The sequence below is a fragment of the Anser brachyrhynchus genome (genome assembly GCF_964034855.1).
Source record: "Anser brachyrhynchus genome assembly, chromosome: 3".
Lineage (NCBI taxonomy): Eukaryota > Metazoa > Chordata > Aves > Anseriformes > Anatidae > Anser > Anser brachyrhynchus.
In genome coordinates this window covers 6,613,301-6,630,013 of record NC_137696.1, presented here as the reverse complement: position 1 = coordinate 6,630,013, position 16,713 = coordinate 6,613,301, and the positions used below count along the sequence as shown (strand labels likewise).

Genomic DNA, 16,713 nt, shown 5'->3' with positions numbered 1-16,713 from the left:
GGCCTTCAAACTTTTCTCTTGAACCTACCAATAACAACAAAAACAAACAAAAAGGGAAACAAATAAAGCTTTAAAAGTGAGTCTATCTTAGAGGGTACAAAACTAATTAGTGAATCAAACAGGCTAAAGGAAGAGGAAGGGATGTGGAAAAATCAAGTCTTTTTTTCCCTGTGAAACCATGGTATTCTTGTAAATAGAGAAGGGGAGAGGAACTATTTATTCTCACAGGAATGTGAGAAAGTGTCACTGTGCAATGAGGCAGGTGGCTGGCACACTGGTGCCTGTGCATCTTCAGCACTAACCAGGAGTAAGGCATTGCAGAAGACGTTCTACCTCAGCCTGCTCCCAAAGCATCCCTGGGTCCACTACCCAGGAGGAGCATTTTCCCTCCCAGACCTCTCCTTCTCTGGCAGTTCTGACCTTCCTCCTGCACTCAGAGGAGAGTTGGAAGGTGGGCAGAATTGGCCAAGCCATATTGCTAGTACATTATGGGCAAGTAACCCTTATGGGAGTATTTGTTCTTGTCAGCGACTCCCATGGGGGCTGAAGGTATGTAGCACCTCACTGGGTAAGCACTTGCTATTGCAACTAGTAATAGCAGTAATAATAATAATAATAATAATAAAAAGGCGGGGGAAAAATAATATTGCAACTTCTTTTCAACCTCGAGGTCTCTGTGTGTTGGGAGAGCGGGGATTCCACAGGCACTCTACTCCGCTTTCTTTGAAGCAGTGGTAAACAGAAATGGCTGGCAAAACTTCAAAAGAGCCATATAAAAGAACCATATACCTACGTGGTTATATAGGGTTTGTATAAGGAATACACATCTATTTCTTTGAAATATGCAGTCCCACCAGTAGATCCCTTTTTGACTACACTTTGCTTTGAAAGAAAAACATCCAAAGGAAAAAGAAAATCTCAAGAGCACTGCAATTGCTCCATTTCAAAACTTAGAGCATGAAGCATTTGGCTTTTGTACTTTGCGGTTCTCATGTAGATCATTATGCAAGACTGCGAAAAGCAGGAAGAGAGACAACAGCTTTAGGCTCACTTTTTAGGAGGGAAAAAGGAAGATTATTATTTTTTTTCTGGAGTGATTCCTAAACTCCTAAGTCAGATGTTAGAATTCCTTCTAGCCATGGGATTCCAGCTCGTACGTCATTTGAAGTGTTGCTTATATGCCTCTCTATATCACCACCGACACCGTAGGAGCTACACACCAGATCTCCTGGTTTACTAATCCTCACAGAGCCCCTGGCCCACAGGGAGACACTACTATCCCCACAACTGTGGAAACTGAGGCAGGAAGCAAGCAGGTGACCTTGTAACTTCACACGGAGCATCGCTGACAGTGCTAGGTGACAAGCTGTATCTCGCGAGTCTGTGATCCACAGTTCTGTCAAAAAAAACCCTTTTCTACTCTTTTCTGAGTCAGCCTGGGTAATGAGAAGGAGGCTTTTGTTGTTGCCATTTGAGGAGCTGGCTGTTGGTTTGAGCTCTCGCGCTCTCATTAAGGAGGCCACGAGGGGAGAGCAGAGTGCCGATCCCAGCGGGAACACGTGTCCTAGGTTGGTCCGTCTGCAAAATAACTCTTCTGCATGTCATCTAGGCCAAGAGCCGAGTCTGGGATCCGCTACATGGCTAAGTTTCCTCCCTGTGGCGGCCAGAGCAAGCGTGGTGACAGTTATGGGGAAGGAAATTGAAATGTTTTGGGGAGTTATGGCATGGAGAGTGACATCTGTGGCAATGGGCTCATTAAGTGAAGGATTTGGTGTAATACATATTGTAACAAGGTCATATTTTCAGAAAACTAGGACTTGCCAGAAAAACAAACTAAATCAGCCAGGCTTATGAATCGGTTTGCTTCCAAACTCATCTTTAATCTAAGTTCTTTTCAAGGTCATCACAACCAGGCTTGCATGAATCTTGGGGCCTAATCCTCATCTGGTGCAACCTGGAGTGAATCCATTTAACTCAAGGGAACCTCGCCAGTTTACATCAAATAGTAGTTATTTTTAAGGGTAGGTCATGTAGAAATATGTAAGTACTTAATTCCAGCTATACTTTTTGAATAAAGCAAATAAATCTGTAACCCACCAGGATACAGAGCATCCAAATTTTTGTTTCAAGCCATGGGACAAGTATCCCCTATCTTGAGTCACTTATGCTGTAACGTGGAAAACCCGGGGACAGAAATGACATTGAGGTCTTTGTGGAGTATTCCCCAGCCCATCTTTTGCCAAGAAGGGACTTCCAGAAGGGTGCTGGGCTGGTCACTGTGCTTGACTGCAGTGGCAGCCAAAAGTGCTGCCAGGAGAGAAACTGGAGCAACTCATCGGTTTCTCCCAGGCTCACCTCACTGATGAAAGAGGTGCAGCTCCCTTGAAGTAAGCGTCTCCCTTTCAGATTTCACCAGATGAGAGTTTGGCCATGGGATTCCAACAATCCCAGGTCTGACAGCCCTGAGAAAGCACTTGGATGGAAGATGTGTCTCCAAGCAACAATGACTTGAGCAAATCCCGGCTCCATTCAGCTTTCAAAACCAGGCAGAACCCCAAATACTGCACTCCGGATTGAATTGTGCAGCTTCAAGAAGGAAGACAAACCATGATTTGCCTCACTGCTGGGATGGGCTGGCTCCAAATGGTCCCCTCATGCAAGAGGCAGTACAAAAACTTTGTGAATTACATTTCATTTTTCATCTCTAATTCCTCTTTCTGTGGCCTAATTCCTACCCATGGTGAACTGCTTTGCCCTCAGTCCCACAGATTCCTGTTCATGGGAAGAGTCAGAAGGTAATAAACGAATGAATTCCCTCAGGAAGGAGAGACCATTCTTAAGTTTAAGAAGGAAAAAAAAAAAAAGATGGTTGCCTGCATTGGAAGCGGTTCAGTAGGTCAGGAGCAGTGGCAGGAATTCAGGGAAAGGGAAAGATACCCAGTAGCAATTTTGCAATTCTGTTTTAGAGAAAAAAGGTTAAAACCCAGGAATGACCCAGGGACCAGCTCTTTTGCTGCTCTTTCGACTGTTGCCTCTAAAGACCCTAGTGCAGTGGTTTCCCAAAAAGATCGAGGCCTCTAGGTATTACCTGAGCATACAGAAAAAGAAAGGTATCACCTAATGAAATACTGAGATGGAGAAATACCTGTTTTGTGTTTTTTTTAACATCCTTTGCACTTGAGTAATTGTCTCCATTAGCAAAAATGGTGCACTGAATATAAGGCAGAGACAAAACAATATTTAAAAGCTATAATTACTGCTGTTTAATTAATCAAAGTTCTATCTGAGGATGTTTTGAATACCATTTATGGTATGTTTTCTCATTTTAATTTATAATTATTAGGGAGAAGCTTAGCTTTGAGTGTTTCTCCTCTAAAAATGTAGAATAATGTATATAGTACATGTTTGGTCTGTAGCGAGGGATACAAAATCAGGAAAAAACATGTAGGAAGGATATATTTTTTTTTATGCGTAAGTAAGGTTTAAATGGAATAATTAAATTTACCATAATCAATAAAATGTGTGAGTCAAGTTTATTGAAGTGGCTATTTCCCATTGCATAATTTCCCTGGGGAACTTTCATTTTTAATTCAAAAAAAAATAATAATAAAAAAACCCAACCCCCTGAGCACTTACTGTAAATATGCCAGCATACGTGTGAGGTTAAGAAAAGCACGAGCCTACACCCAGGAATCAAAGAGGGGCTTACCACTGCTTTGACACTAATTGTAAAAGCTGAACATTTTCTAGAACCATAATCAAATATTAACTGCCATGGGGGACTCATTCAGCAGCTCACAGTAATTCTAATAAGATGCAGAGCCCTTCACCTTCAGGTCACCAGTTCAAACCCACTTTGGGCTGGTTAGTAAACACAAGGTAGATCCCAAGTCCGGTGGAGAGCCAGAGCATCCAGAGTAGATGCCAGAGCATCTGTTGGGCAGAAGTTGGAAAGGTTATCCCTTCCTTTTCTTCCCTGCATCCCAGGTCATCCACGCTTCCCCTTGGATTGATGTGGTCACCTCCTCTGGGGCCCCACCTCGTGTCCCTTGGCCTCAGATCCTCCCTTCTGGAGAGCAGAAGGGAAGCCCTCCTCCTTGCTGCCCTTCCACCGCTGCAGCTGTAAGCTCCCCGGATGCCCCCCAGCACCTACCACGAGAAAGGCTGATCTTGATGTGGTGTTTCTCAATACTTCTCTAACATCCCTTAGATGACGAACATTACTTAGAAAATGTAAGCAGCAATATCACCTCTGCCCCTCTTCCATGTGTACAATTCCTCTTAATTAATTAGTTCATTTACTTGAGCACCGCATGGAAAACACACTGATCAAACACATAACTGAAAATAACCGGCCCTCACCCCCCTGCCTTAGGCTGCACAACGGCTCTGCCAGTAACGGCAGTGTTTGAAAACTGAAGCCGAGTCCTTGGCTCGGCATTTCACCCGGCTTCACGTAGCAATTCTTGCACTGCTCCGAGCTGAGCCCAGTTCCAACTGAGGCACTGGGGACACAGCACTGCCAAGAGCCCCAGAGCAGCTCAAATTTTGTGGCAAACACCCCACACGCCTCCCCACGACACCAGGGTCTGGATGGGTGCTGAGCCTACTGTGTCTTTTGTGGGGAGGGCATGGATGGTTTTGGTTCCTCAGTTTTTCAGGCTGAATACCCACCACAAGACGCCTATGTGGCTGAACCCGCCTAAAGACAGGTTGCCACCAACACGGACAGTCTCGTCTCTTCCTTGCACACACGATCCACTTCTTGTGTGCACGGGCACAGAGGAAGCTGCTTCAGGAAGTGGCACTAGCTGAAGATGAATCTTGTATTTTGTCTGTGGAGTTAATTTTAGGCTGAATCACTTCCCAAGACTGAGTATGGCCAACTTATGGCAAGGTCACAACTGCTACTGGTGGCAGTATTGGAATGGCCCTTTCCTATGGCTGGAGGGAAGCTAGACAAGGCAATCCTTGATGCATTAGGAAATCCAGAGCTAGGCATGACTTGAAGGCTGTTTTATGGCATATAGTTACAGTATGCAACCCCATCTTTCTGGCTATGATGATATGCATGCTTCTGTGTATGTGTGTGAGTGAACAGAACAGTCTGACGCCTTAATTGTGTCTCATATTAATGCAGCTGAAAAGTTGAGGAGCTCTACGGAACAATTCATTCATTGTCCTCTACACATCTGGGTTAAAGTTTCCTCCTTGGATTAGTCTGTACCAGCATGTTCCCTCTCTGCTCACCACAAGCTAGCGGTGCCAATTTCCCTCCATGGCAGCTTCAGTGACAGCTGTTTACTTGGAAGCTCATGGATTTGATATATGGGTGCTAGCCACAAATTAATGGAATACTTTCCAGATGCAATGTCTTTAAATATTCAAACAATAAGCCAAAAGCACTAAGCTGTTCTGGCCATTTTTTAACTCCGGATGTCTCCTGGAGATGATGTAAACACAATTTCTTGGGGCAATGACCAGAACACTTCAGGGGTTTCGAAGGCGAGCAGCAGCATGTGCTGCTAGATGGCAGCCGGTCGATGGTGCCATTTGTCACCTGAAGCCAAGACCTGAAATGACCAAGAAGGACAGACAAATAAAGAACAAAAAAGAAGTACTGAGGCTAACGGTTAGCAGGTGGCCTTCCCAGCCTGCTCTGCCTGAGGGCTGTGCACATTGACTTGGACCCCGGGGTTCAGATGAGCTACACTTGACACAGGCTCCAGAGAACAGCTCCCAGAAATGTCTCTGGAGCATTTCAGAGCAAAAACCAGAGTCTACTGAAGATGGTGGCAGTGGACAGAGATCACATAAATGCCTCTAACTTCTCCTTGCTAGGTGTCATTTAGAAATCCTTCTCAAATAGAGGAGTGGGTACCTAGCTCAGAAATTGAGACCAATGGATCATCTCCAGTCTGTCTCCCACACCAGACCTTCAGCTGAGGCGTATTGTTCCTATGATCTCAGTTTGCATTATATTCACCCTAATGGTGAGGACTGGAACAAGTCCTCCAAACAACATTTGAGGGTAAAGATCAGTATGCAAAAGTGAGCTAAACTGCTTTGTGGCTGTGTGTAATTTTGACTGTTACCACCTTTGCTCAAAGTTGACAACAGGTCAAACTGAAAACTGCGAAGTAGAATGGCTGCACCGAAGCTGAACGGTAACGATTTATACCACACCAGAACCTGGGCCAAAAAGTGTAACTGACTTCTTGGCCAACTTGCCTGATTTTTTCTTCTCTCACTGCATTTTCTTTGGCATTTTCTTCTTTGCATTCTCTCATTTTCCACAACAATTTAACGTGACCTGGACAGTTGAGCTACCAGGGCATGGATTTTCTATCCAGGCATTATGGTAGGAACCTTCTAACACACTTTTATCTACTTAGAAATGCCAGCAAACATGAGCTGTGTGGCCTTATACTTGATGAGGGCAAGAGAGAGCTCTGTTTGAATTTGAAACCAGCTCAAGCCTGTTTGAAGGTTTCTCTTTTATTCCCTCCAGTGTTGCAATTAATTAAGAGAATTAATAGTTATTAAAGTTATCATCATTTTTACTGGATGGAAAAAATCAAGTTCATTATCTAATGGGAGAAAAATAAACATAATTTTACAAGGGTTTTAAAGCAACAACAGTAATAACAAACCGCCCCGAACTCTAGTCCACAGGCAGCACAGACATCTGCTAGAAAAATATGATGATTCCCCCACCCACCACCCTCAAATTTAGGGATTTGTGGAATATGGGCCTTGCCTAAAGTTGCTTGGCAGAAATCCCCATGTTAAGTTCTTATTTAATGAAATCATGTGGTAGTAAATCAAATACAGAAACAGGAATAAGTAAATCCACCACATCCTTTGAAAAAAGTATGGTTTGACTCTGTCAACTCAAGTTGCCCGGGCAATGAATTATCTGCATTTGTCAACTCAAAAGCGATCATCCAGCAGTCACCCACCTTTTGGTACAATTTTCTAATCCTCGGTCTAAAAGCTGAGCTGAGAGCCAGCACAAAATGGGCAGGATACTCACACAACTAGCTCCTGAAATGAGTGCTAAGCTGCCCCATCTTTGCTAAGTCCGTGGAAATGGCCCAAAATGCAGGCCCTCTTGCAAAGTGTTTACCTCTGAATTTTAAACGAAAGGTGGCAAATTAGTGTCATATACATCATGAGGGAAAGTGGCAGAAGAGTGGGAAGGACAACGCTGATATCATGATAGAAAAAATTAAGAGGTTGGCTTCACGGATTTGGCTGTGTTAGGCTGATGGTTGGACTTGGTGATCTGAAGGGTCTTTTCCAAACTGAACGGTTCTATGATTCTATCTAGTACTGAAGACAACAGGAGCCTTAACACAGAGCCACTTTACATGGTTTTCCCTGTGCTCTTGGTGCACCCACATGGGTTAGAGCCATGGAGAGATGCTGGGTAGATTTTGTCTTCTGATAAATTCATTATAATTTGATAACAACTATGACAACAAAAAGGATCTCTCACAGAGAGAGCTTGTGAACTTTTTTCTTCTGAGACTTCCTACAGAAACTACGTCTGTTGAAACAACAATCTCTACAGACAACAACTGACGCCTTTTAAAATATGATTCAGTTTTCTGTCTCATCTTCCATATTTTTCTCTAGAAAAGGAGATCTATTTGATTTTTGGTCCCCAAAACTCTGAGGAAAAAGTTCAGTGAAATTTTCAATTTTCTTCTCCCCCCCTCCTTTTTTTTTTTTTTTCCAAAGGAAACCTGTATTTCCTGTGGAAAACCACAACAAAAATAAACATTTCTTGTCAACATTTCCCTAAGGAATATTAACACGTGATTTTCATTCACTGGTATGCCCAAGAAAGCAAGCAGAAGAGAGATCATTTGTGCCTTTGCAAACAAGATTTACAAAGAGCTATCTTGTAAGGAAGTGGTTGAAAAAGGCCTTGCGTCAGATTTTGCCATTGTGTCCATTTTAATCATGACCTACCCCCTGAGATTGCTGTGCTACTTGGATTTGCTGCTTGAAATTAATTCAATCGCTCAGTCACAGGAAAAGCCCCTTAGCTCTTCAGTCTTTAATTTACTGACAAAACATACGGAATTTGGTACCCTTCCTCATTCCCTAAGATTACACACTTTTAGTTTAGTGTTTTCATTTTCATAACCGAGTACTTACAAGTACTAAGATGACGGCTTTATGCTTGCTGGTCTGTCTTGTATCCATTATTGTTTCAGCTTTGCGATTCATTGCTGTGAAATCAATGCAAAGCAACTCCTCAGAAATCTTGGGATTCCCTGGAATCCCCATCTGAATGCCATTTAAGAAGATTTGACTTTGTAATTAACCATTTCTGAGGGAGTTAAAAAATATAAACAGCTCAAATGTGACATTTTTATAACCTTCATAAAACCAAATGCAACATTTACTAGGAATGCATTTTAGCAAAAAGAGAAAGGTTGCCATAGCAAAAGAGCAATCATAGTAATTTTAAGCAAAACCAACAGTAATTGTAGAGCAGCAAGGTGTATGTTATTGACATAAGAAAAATTCTCGCTTTGTACTTGAATAGCAGAACTTGATAAAAACAAGAGATCACCACATGGAAACAGGCTGCAGTACTCAGCAGAAAACAAAAGCAACTGTTGCACTAGAGAGCAGAACTTATGCCAAAAACTATCCCCTCTGCTCCCAGTGATAGATTTTCTTTTTTTATGCCCTAATTTCCAGAAGTAAAGAATGATAAGAACTACAGCTGGGTGATGCTGTTTGAACTTTGTTGTTGTTGTTAAACAAAACACAGTTTGCGATGAGTTAATTTTTTCTTCTTCTAAATTCATAACCCAGTAAAAACAAACAAACAAAAAAACAACAACAACAACAGCAGCAACAACAACAACAACAACAACAAAACAGGATGAATTCTGAAATCAGGAAATATTTTCACTCTTATGCTTCCTTCTCTTTCCCTAAAAGACAGCCACATTACAGAGTGGTTCATTTGGGGCTGAAGAAGTGATAATTTTTTATTGTAATTTTTCCCTTTCTTGCATTAACTGGAAAAAACAGGGGAAGATCACTGGTGCCAACATTGACCTCCAGAAGGTGCCTTGCTGTTTTGAGTGCCCTGTATAGAAACTGCCATGTGGTACCATGCCTGGTCAGACAAGATGCTCTGGGATTAGGACCCTGGCTTCAGAGGCTCCATTTACCCCTTTCGGAGCAAAGTAGAGATGAACTTGGAATAAGCCTTCCAAGATGACCCAAATCCTCTTCCTTTCCTAGCAGAGATCAGTGCAGCCACCAGAGAGGCTACAAGTGAGAGCCGTGTCACATTACCCACGGCGAGCTTCAGAGCGCTGCGCACAAAGAGCACTACGTTTTATGGCTCCTGCAGAATACTAAGGGATACTAATTTTACAGGTGCATTCTAGCAAACTGCAGTCCCTAATATCAGAATGCCATTAAAAATAATGCACTCCTTATGCCCGGGCAGTTAATTTAATATTAAATCAATAAAACATTTACTAGGGCTGGTCAGGGGCCTGGTTGCTGACAGCAGACTCAGCTCACGGCAACAAATGTCTCCTCACCCTTTGCAGACAGCTGCTGGTTTATTGTAGAAGACGTCTTTGGTCCTGACAAATCGCCTCCCTAAGCCCTAATGAGTGCAGAAATTCAAAACATTTGTGGGACATTTATTAGCAAGAAAATACACCAGCCTTTTGGGAGATTTGGATCGACAGCAACAATCATCCGTGGGCCAAGTTCAGTCCAGCTTGCGCAGGGAACACAAAATGACTTTCCTGGCCACAGTGAAAGAGATTGCAGCTCTTCCCAGCTGGTTTCATCCCTGGGTTACGGAGGCTGGGGTGGGATCTCTTCCCTAAGATGGATTTTCACTGGTGGTGTCCTTTCAGTCTCCACCAGGATCCCGACAAAATCCTGAAACAATGGAGGTCACTGGGATGGGATCCGCCACATCCCATAGTGCTGCTGAGCACAGCCAATCCCCTGGCACAGCCACCTTTCCCCCCCTAAAAGGTCACTTCCAAATTAACTTGAGCACAAAATACAGGATTTTGCCAGCCCACTTGACAGGCGATGTGCTACAGTGACTTTAAGGGGTAAGGCTGGGGAACCTTTTTTCTTCCTTCAGAAAATGTCAACTTTTTATCAAGAATCTGAGAATCAAAGTAACATTTTTATAGCAACCGCCTCCTCTCACAGATCAAATACACATGCAAAAAAGAAGAGAAAATGAAAAAAAAAAAAACCACCAAAAAGAAAAAAGAAGACCAAGTTCTCCAAATCAGCAATCTGGCAATTCTCTGTGAGGAGCTGACATTTCTGAGTTAAACAGCCACTTTCTGTCCAAACTCTATTCTGCAGAAAGTCCGATTCCCTAAAAATTCCCGCAGCAGTTGCTTCCCAGCATTGTACGCAGAAGACTGGTCCTTCCCCGGGCCAACAGAGCTCCAGGGACCCATGGCCCAAGACTCCCCTCCACTTTTGCTGAAGCAAGCCACTTTGGGACACTGACTTCCATGAGAAGGACCACTCTGGGTGTAGTCCACCCAGAAACGCTCCCAGCAGACTCCTTTTCCCTGACACCTCCGGGAGGAAGGACATGGGTACCGAGATGGCTCGTGGCACACTCTGGTCCTCGCAGGAGGTGTCTGCCTGGAGAACAAGGTGCTTCCCGTGCCTTCCCTAAACCCTGAGCACCTGGGACAAGTTGGGGCGTGACCAGCTCTGACTTGTCCTGACACCGCTGGCGTTATTTGTGTGATGAGCCTCTACGCTGTACTTACGGGAACGCTTTAGCTGTGACCCACAAAGCCAAGCCCGGTCAGATTTAATATCGAACTCAATCCCTAGTAGCTTCCCTTAGACATCAGCATTCCAGCACATGTAATATGATGAAAACAAATTTCATGCCATGAAAGCAGAAATATGGGTGAGGTCTGGGAGCATATTTAGGATGTGGTTTTCATAAGCACTCAGCGCTGGCTTAACTCTGCTCCTATTACAGTCAAGGGTAAGAAAGCCCCACTGACTTCAATGGGAGCGGAATTAGGCCAGCACTGAGTGGTTTTGAAAATCCCACCCTTAGCTTTTATATAACATCGAAAATAAGAATCACATGCAAACCTTCAGAGAATAATTGGCCCATTAAAATGCATATCGCTATTTCTTTTAGCCACCACGTTCAATGTGAAGATCTGCAGCACTGATAGACAGGGCCTGACGATCCCCGGGGAACGCCCGCCGCTACATCGGGGAGCGCCCTCGGGGCGAGGAGCACAACACCCAGGGGAAGTCCCGGGGCCAGCTGAAAGCAATGCCTTGACACTGTTCTTGGTAAAAAAAGAAAAAAAAAAAAAAGAAAAAAAAATTCAAAAAACCAAACATGCTCGTAGAGTTGTCTGTTTTGGGGGGACAGCAGAACTTCCCATTGGACGAATCAATCCTGCCAACAAACAGCCCACCTGCACATTCTTTTGTTCTTCCTCATTTACAACAGAAATATCTCTGCCGCTACAAAACCGACCAACCTCTTCGTTTTCCCCCATCTTTCCAGTGAACTTCTCAACAGTCATATAGGAAAACGTAGAAGAAAGCTTTTTGCAGCAGCAGCTGTGGCCAGGGAGGTGCAGATGTCCTGGCTGGCTGTTGTGGTCCTGCCAGGATCAGAGCACGAGGGGCAGGATTTGCCACATCAACCTGGATCGCATTATTCAGGGGCTGCCCATGATCCAGAGGAGGAAGAGGAGGAACAAACCCCACCGTTTAAAGGGCTGTAAAACCCCGAGCTGCTCCCCGAAGCGCAGGTGTTTTCTGCAGGAGGTCTCAGTAGGAAGCAGGGAGCGAGGTGACATTGGAGGCGTCGTGCAGAGGCGGCCACCGTTGCCTGTCCCCAGGCGCATGGGGCCCTGGCATGCCCTCGGCGCGGCTCTGAGTCAGGAGTGACTCACCGAGAGGACAGACTCGTTCTCAGGCACCCAGGAAGCTTGAACGGAGGAAGACAGTGAGCAGGACATGAAGGCATCTTAGTTGTGCAAGAGGAGGGGCTGCTGGGTTTATTCGCTAGTACAAGCAGAGAAAAAACAGGGGAATGCACTATTTCATCAGGGCTTTGCCATCACCAATGGTGACAGAAGGATATGGCCACTGTCCTGTTGCTTTCTGACCCCAAGTGCCCCAGCTGCAGCTGACCGTGGGACCTCCTGGCTTGGTCTGAATGGGAAGTGCTGTCAGCTTAATCCCGATGCTGTCAGCAGAGCATTTATCAAGCCGACGTATCAGGCAGGGATAAAACCAACACGCGTCCTTCAGAGCAATGCGGGTAGTCCTCCCATCGCTCTCAAAGCACTGCTCATCCCTCTCTGCCCTGCCCTGCTCCTGGGCATGCCAACGGCAAGCACAGCTCTAGTCTCTGCTCCTGTCACTGCTGAAGCATTTGGCCTGAAAGAAGTCACCGTCCGCGAGCCATAGCAGTGCTGGGAGCACGGACAGGAGTCCTGGGGGAGAGGTCACCGCCTGGTTGGGTTCGGGCTCCCAGTTCACCCCTGAAAGTGCTGTGGAGGTTTCTCAGCCTCTTCCTGAAACTTCACCCACAGCGAGGAGACCGAGGTGCCCGGCAGAGGCCCCCAGCAGCCGTAACCCAAGCAGGCTCCTCATCTGCCACGTGAGAAGTGACCCCTGGAGACTCCGGGCTATTGAGGCAAAGGATGCTTTTATCATACATTTTTGCCATAGCAGACACATGGGGCTCTTTGCCAAGTTCCTTCATTCTTTCCCCTGCTTTATTTGCACAGATGTTTTTGCCAACGCTTGTCATCAAACTGGGGAGGGGGCAGTTGAAAAAAAAATAATAAAATAATAAAAATGACCGAACAAGTTGAAGAAATTGCAAACAGTAAATCTGGTGCTCGCTAGGCTGAGCCCAATAAGTTGCTGAGGTTGTACTTTTCAGATTCAGTTTTAGGCTCTTGTAAATTTTCAGTTATTTTTAACCCACCTCTCTGAGAGAGCGTAGGAATGAGAAAGTAATCGTTTCATCAACTCAGGCTATATAAATCTCCTTGGGGTTTATTATTTGCTGTTTCATTTTACTGGCACAAGTGCTCCTACGAAAGTACAATAACCTCCTCGTTGATTTACAACTTGGAAGCAGGCACATGCTGAAAAACCCAGCACGTAGCACCTGAGGAAAAGTGCACCGAGTTAATTGAAAAGCTTCAGGAAACTGGAATTCCTTGCAGTGATACTGTCACATGCGTCAGTCACCAGATGTAACTCCAATTTTCTGCTTTCATAATAAGAATTCAATTGATATCCCCAGAAATAAAAATCTGCAGCCAGAATAACAGCACATTTATCATCAGCAAGTCTAAACCTCAAAACAGAGCTGTGTGCAGCCCTTAGCCTTGGGGCTCTAAGCACTGTGGGTGCCTTTTCTTCGTCTTTCTTATGTGAGTGCGTTTTTGTGCCTATACCTATACATACACACCCAGACATATATATCTCCTGGGGAAGTCTAAGATTAGAAAGAGGATGTTGTCTCTGGAGAGCTACTCCCGTAGCCTGAGTTAACATCACTGCCCTCGTGCCTTTTTTATCCATTTTGGTCTTCCACTGGTCTCACATCTCCGTTTCTCCCTCTCACACAGACTTTCCGCAGCCTCCCCACACCCGATCCATGCAGTCGTTCGCTGGGTACAAGGGGATATTCTCCAAGAGGCCTTTGATTAGAAACACAGACATGCTGCGAGCTGCCTCCTCCTTTGTGCATATACCCCCCCACACCCCGGTGGCAGCACCTTTATTGCCATTTGGACATCTACATATTGCAATCCTGCCCTGAAGCTGGGGCCAAAATAGAGTGGTAGGGAAACACCAGGCAATGTTAACATATCTCCCCACTTTCTAGAGAGGGTACTTACAGACTTGCTCCACAGGGGACCATAGCCACATGCTGCTGAATGGCATTTTTTGGACCCAGCTTCAGAGGTTTCCAGGTCAGCTGGTGTCCCACGCTACCCTGAGCTGGGCTTTCATTTCGTCAGCACTGGGCTCACTGTGTGTTTTTGAATTAACTGCAAAAACCCCACCCCAAGGTCTAGATCTCCCCAGGAAGGCAACGCAGAGCATCCCAACCAGGCCACTTTGATTTCTATACAAAAGAGAGAGGCTCTGCGTCATGCTTTGGTGAGCCCTTATCTCTGTCTACAGGCTCAGTGGTATACGAGGTCCCCAGCAGGGATTTAGCTGTCCTCGTAAAGCTGGCAGGCACTTGTCTAATGTAAACATTCCCATGGAGATTTCACATACATTAGGGTGAAAAAAAAAACCCGTTTGCTGTTTTCCAACCGCTTTTAGGCAATGCCTGGCTTTATATACTCAGACTGGATGGAATTGTTTTATGAATCTTCCCTTTAAAAAGGGCAGCTCTGCTTCTGGATGGTGCACAAATGACCACTTACCCCATGAAAACTGCAATTCCCTTCCTGACAGAAACCCTAAAATGCAATGAAATCAGTGACCTCGCTAAAATCTTTCATATATTTTTCATTCAACACTCTTAATATATTGCACCCATGTGCATGCACACGAGCATATATCTATATACCTGTATAATACCTAAACAAAATCTATTTTATAGTATTGTCTGCTGTATGGGGGCAAACACTGAAAATCACCCACACTCAGGCATTGCAGCACCCTGCCTGAAGCCAGCTCTGCAACCGTCTGTGCTCCCATCAGTGGCCCCAGCAGGAACCATCAGCTGGGTGCTGACGCCACCCTGCAAGCGGCACAGCACACATCACTCATTTCCACATATTTCACATCCATCAGACCACTGAGAGCCATCAGGGCTTCTCCCAGACTACTGGGCATTCTTGTCCTCAAACTAAACATCCTTACTCATTAAGCAACAGTGCCTGAGGCTGCTGCAGGCTCATGCCACGGCTTCACAGAGGACCCTCAACCAGAGCTTGGGACCAGCGGCAGCATGTTTGGGACACCAGCACCTTCCGAAACAGACCCGGTTGTTCTGCAGCTAATGTGCACCTCCCTGCATTTGCTCTGAGTCTATGCCAAGCTAAGTTTAGAAAAAAAAAAAAAGTAAAAATTTATAGCAATTTAATGATGTCAGCTAACTTTTGTCCTGTGACCATATTTAACAGTCGTGTCTCTGTTAGCAGCGCACATATTGTGCTCAGAAGTGAAGCAACATGTGTAAGAGGCCAAATTACCTCTCAAATTTATTACAGGCTGATTTCTCCCAGCAAACCCACTCCAAAGCCACTTATGTTTAACACCACCAGCACAAAAAAACAGTTTGGAAACCAGCCCCCCAATGGCACTGTCAGAGGAGTACCAAGAGGCTGCAAACCTCCCGTCAGCTGCCACGCGAGGGCTGTGATGTCCCCTCCTACAGCTGCTGAAGAACCCAATCTGTGTTGGCAATGCCTTTCATGTAAGAAGCAAAGCAGACCTCTCTCATCTGAGATCCCCTAATTTTCTTCTTTAACCATTTGTCCAAGTGTCACTGGTGCATGTTTTTCATGAGGCAAACCGTGTGAACTTTTGAAGGATGCACCTCGCAGGAACGACCGATCTCCAGGAGCAGAGGACTGAAGTAAGCCCGCAGAGAAGAGTAAAGTAAGCTCTGCGAGAAGAGCCGATCCAATGAGTCAAACCAAAGTACCCTCATATTAACCTGCCTCTGAAGTTTAGGTAAACTTCCTGATCACTTAGACTTTCAATTTATTTTTAGGGAACTATTTCCAGTAAGTGGTTCAAGATGGATTATAGTTTAACTGGAAGCTTGGGAATAAAAAGATGGTCACAGGAAAGCTGGGTTCAATTCTTGCCTCTGCCACAGACTTCCTGTATAAATCTGGATGCATTGCACCGGGGGGGTATTCGCCCATCTAACTCAAACATCTAATTTCAATGCCTATATTAAGAGCTCAGGCTTCCATTATAGCCAGTTGAGTGAGCTGGGCTGGGTGATTCAGAGCACTCTCAGGAGCAGTGCACTTACTGGCTCTATAGGGAATGTAGGCTCCTAATTTAAGAGCATAAAGCAGACTCCTAAATCCCCTCTGCCCTTCCGACATCCCTGGGGCTCAGTTTCTCACCTGTGAAATGTGTTTTGGATTAGTGACATGAAGAAAGTGGTACCCAAATTGAGTCTGAGCACTGGTTCCCTGGCGCAGCAGCTCAGGAGAGATGCAGCAGAGGCACCAGGCAAGAGTGAATTTCTAATTCAAATTTTTTCATTGGCATTTGTTATTTATCTACTTGCTGATTATTTTTTTTTAATATATAAAGAAGTACATGTTTTAAGTACATTTTTATGAATCTGATTTTTTCTCTCTTTTTTGTCTCTCCTGATTGTTCTCCCTCTGAGGTCTTGAGTGTGACTGTAAAAGTCCTGGTAACACTTGTGGAAGTGTTTTCACAATTTCTGAGCTTCAAGAACAGGCCTACAAAACTAAGCATCCTTCCCATCAGTGCCCTTTGAAATGAAAAAAGAAGCTTGTGCATGCTACTGAAACAAATTCTTTCATTTGAGTGTTCTTCCCCAGACATCTTCTGTACAGGCTTTTTTGTCCACCTTTAATTCTGAATGACTGAGGATGTTGTTCTTTACATCTGTAGAATGACAGCATTTAAGAACACTGTTTTAAATGCCTAAAAAGAGAG

At 44.8% G+C, this 16,713-nt stretch overlaps 1 protein-coding gene across 1 annotated transcript in view; it reads right to left on the bottom strand.

Annotated features, from left to right (window-relative positions):
- The window catches only part of LOC308193337 (uncharacterized protein), a 129,933-nt gene that overhangs the window by 44,306 nt on the left and 68,914 nt on the right, over nt 1-16,713 (bottom strand). The gene's annotated exons all lie outside the window — the stretch shown is intronic.